We start from the raw sequence: 4,451 nt of genomic DNA on the forward strand, positions 1-4,451 counted from the left end.
CATCATGAACTGAAAACTTCATTTCTTTGAGATATTTCAAGGTGAGACCTTTGGATATGATAATGTCATTAGGGTGGGTTCCCCATCATTGAATTCCAGTTAATATATAAGGAGAGGAAATGACTGGCAGAGGGGAAAAAAAGCCACACGGATATAGACCACATTCCACTTTGCTGAAAGTTCTGCCATTCACCATTTTGTAAATCCTTTGGACTTCCTATCCACCAGATCTGTGAGTCAAAAAAAAGCCCCTCTTCTCTTAAATTCACCCAGTCTCAGGTATTTCAGTTAGTAATGTAAAAATGGATCAAGATACATGTCTATTGAAATTTATATATGCAGTTTCCTTCCTACAATGAGAATTTCCTTGAGGACAGAGACTGGGCTGTCCTGTTCCACCACTGTATCTCTTCTGTTGGCATAGACCCTAGTACATAATAGGAGCTCAATTAGTACTTCCTATGAATTTCATCTAATGTTCATATAGATCTCGAAGGTAGGTAGATAGGTCATAATTCTTCATTTCACAGAAGAAATGTATGTATTTGGATGGCTTGCCCAGTGTTACACAGGTGTTGGGTTAAGAGTTGGGACTCAACCAGTTTTTATTTCTAGGGCAGTGCTTCTTCCAGGACACCACAATTATCTCCTATTTTATAAGAATGCACTTAATATTCCTATATAAATTAGAAATATTTCATGTCTAAAAACTTTCTTAAGTGACTGCTTTAAAAAATTTAAAAATATAATTTAATATACAAAATGGCATAGTGTATGTTTATAAGCACAAACTTATCTGAAGTCATAGCAATAATATCTACAGAAGTAATTAAATAAATGTGATAAGGATGGTTTGTTATTGAAACACTAGACTCCTTTTTACCCCAATATAGTAATGTATTCTGATTTGAGAAAAATCCAAATATATGGAACCTACATCTTCCAAACAAGTCACAATTAACACTGAAAAATCAGAAGCTGGCTCCAGTCTGCAGCTATAATTTTCTTCAGTCCATATTTTCATTTCCTTGGATGCCAGTTGAAAGCTCCTTCCCCCCCAAATTAAACAAATGGAACACAGAAGTTGTCGGTCTTTTAAAAATATGCTTGAGTCCTCATTTCTCTCCCATAGCCAGCACCCTATTACAAACCCTTATTCTCTTCTCTGAACTGCCTCAAAAATCTAGTTGATACCCTGCACCTGTTCTACTCCTTTCTTGTCAACACTGAGAGTAAAGTGATTTTTTATAAAAACATGGTCTGATTTTGTTTCACCCTTTCATAAACCCTCTCCATGGCTTCCCACTGTGCTTAGATAAATCTGATTCTTCAACATGGGCTGGAGGCCGTGCACGATTTGGCCCTGCCTGACTCTTTCCAGTTACTCTTGCCCTTACTCACACTGGCCCTTTCCCTTCTCAGAACTGGTACACATGCTAAACCTTCTCTGTCAAAGAGGATGAACATTGTAACATTCTTAACATTATCGCACACTGCATGCATGCTTTGAAAAACCATATTGTACTCTACAAACATGTACAAGTAAGTGTTAAAAAATCACATAATAACAATAATAATAATTTTAAAAGACAAGTAAAGAAAAAAGAAATTTCTACCTTTTTGCTTACTTTCCAAATTCCTGTTCCCTCATCAGGCCTCAGTTATTATTTTTTAAGAGTTAATATTTTTATTTTTTTTCATGAGACAGTGAAGTAGAGATAGGTACAACCAACAGAGTCCCCATGCTGTAACACACCCTCAGTCCTATCTGGCCTGGATCAAGGGTGAGTGCATGCCCAGCATACGCAGGGATGTCCTGGGATGCTAACACAAAACCTTTCCCATATGGGTCCAACTACACTACCATCAAACCACCATCTGGCTCCAGCCTTATCTTTAATGTCACTTCCTGGAAGAAGACTCTAATGCTCCTCTGGGCCTCGCATCACACTTGCAATCACTTTTCTAGCATTCATTTTCCCACCAGACTATAGATTTATTGAAGCCACACTTGATATCTCTCTTGTCTTCAGTCCTGTTCAATGCCTAGCCCAGTGCCTGACACACACTACATTTCATCAGTTCAAAACGCACGTTTTTCCTTATTATTACATCTCTGAAATCAGAATGCATCTTTATTTCTATTTTTTTTTTTTGAGATGTTTTTGCTATAGGGTGTGTGCGCTCGCCAGACAGACAGAGAGAGACCGAGAGAAAGAAAGCGAGAAATCACCCCCCAGGGGGGATGGTCACACCGCAATACCTTCTCCTCCATTCTCCTCTTGGGATCTTGGGCACGCACACACACGTGCCCGGCGTGAGTTTAAGCCACCGGGTCCGGGACTCGAACTGCAGTCGACTACGTGGGAGTCCAGCGACATAGCCATTATGCTAACTGCTGGTCCCAATGCATCTTTATTTTTCCAGTTTGCCAGGGCACATGCACTCAACAGAGAAAGAGGGGAAAAGTGAGAAAGCAACCCCCATGGAGCATGGCCATACCACAGTCTGTTCTCCTTCATCTCATCCTCCTTCTGGGATTTTGGGCACACACACATATGCATGTGGCATATTTTGCAAGCTGCAGAGTCTAGGACTTGAACTGGATAGTATGCCATGTGGGATCCAGCCACCTTGACCACTGCACCACTGACTGGCCTCTAGGGTGTATCTTTTAATCATCAATATTTAGCATAGTTTATTTAGCAGCATTTTTCTCTCCTAGTGTAGGTAAAATAATTGTGTGTCTTACAGCCTTTAGCATCATTGACTGTGAGATACACATTCGTGCTGGTTTTCATTTGAATGACTGACTACCTATAATAAAAAGCCTACAGTTACTTGGTTTTTCATTTGAGTTCTAAAATTATGAATGAGTTCTGAAAGGCTCTTTCCAAGTAGTAAGATGCGATAACCATCTCTTGATTTCTTCCATGGGTAGTGGGCAGCATCAATGCATTTTTGTTCTAGAGCTAGTTAGACATTGTACATGTTGGGCATTCACAAGGAAAGAAGTATTGTATCTGGAACTCAGGCGAGCTCCTGCCTGCTGTTCTGGTGTCTGCTGATTCAACTCTGTCAACACAATTCCATGTCCCAACCACTGCTGTCAGCACCTCCCCTGCCAAAGTTGATGTCACATCAGCTGCCTCAGCTCAGATCAGCTGCCCCATCGCTTTCCTCCTTATACTCCAAATAATGGGTCGTCAAAAAAAGTCATGACAGGTTTTCCATGCAGAAATGCATTATGACTTTTCTGACAACCCAATAGATGCTTTCCCCAGCTAGCTGAATAGAGCAGCCTTTCCTTCTGTGCTCGGAAGACACTTCGCACTGTACTGTACAAGGATGTCTTCAAAAAGTTTGTGAAAAAATGGAATGACAGTATGAATTTACTTTGATGCAAAAAATAAGTCCACGCTTAGTATTTTCATAATATCCATCTTCTATGAACTTTTGAAGACCTTCATATTCAGACCCTGCTCTTGGAAGCTAGCTAAAGTCCTGGAAGAGCAATAGGGAACTGTAGAGTGCTTCATCACTCAATATATTCCTTCCTTGACCATTTGTCCAGAGTCCCTGAGGCCACTAGAATGGGTGAATCATTTCTCCCTAGTTTCTAAACATAACTGGAGCCATTTTAACAGAGAAGCAGCTATATATAGGGGCCCAGAACTTCCATTTTTGCCTTTTATGTAAATCATTATCCTACTTTTCCCTCCTTTTAGGAGTCAGTTTTTCCTTTGGTAGAGATTGTTCGACCTTGATCTTGTCTTAAGAAAATTCCCTACTTACCTATAGGCACGTCTTGACTCTAGCAGAAGTAGACGTTAATAGAAAGGTTTGTTCATTGTGGCCTTGATAAGCTGTACCTATGATTGACAAGTCTTCTATTTCTGGATGTCCTCCCCCATCATTACCTCTGTCCAGGGCTTTACAAAATAGCTGGGTTGAATCACACTGACAGAATCTTTTAGTCACTTTTGATTCTGCCAAGGAAATATCGGCATGAGCTTTCAGCTTCCAAATTAACTTTGATTTCCACCAAACCCTGGTTCCTTTTAGATTACAAAGTATGTTAAAAGTAAGTTTAATGTCCTCATTAAAAAGAGAAGAAGAAAGAAAAAGGAGAACAGAGAAGGAGAAATAATTGAAGCAAATATAACAAAGCATTAAGACCTATGTCTAGTAAATATCTTATTCAAAATATAAGAAAAAAAATAAGATTTCAATAAATAATTGAGATCTGTCCAAACTTTCCAACCCTGGATGGAAGCCAGGACAGAAATACCCAGTTAAAGTGCCACTGAACTATGGTTGGCAGAGGAATTTTCCCCAAAGTGCAACACATCCTGGCATAAGGAGGCTAGGCTGAGTCAGGAGTCATGTGCAGATTTGAATCCAACAAATCACAGAGGAGCATCTGATGAGGGTGCCCCCAACTGGGGACC

The sequence above is a fragment of the Tupaia chinensis genome, unplaced genomic scaffold, assembly GCF_000334495.1.
Source record: "Tupaia chinensis unplaced genomic scaffold, TupChi_1.0 Scaffold138491_1, whole genome shotgun sequence".
NCBI classification, from domain to species: domain Eukaryota; kingdom Metazoa; phylum Chordata; class Mammalia; order Scandentia; family Tupaiidae; genus Tupaia; species Tupaia belangeri.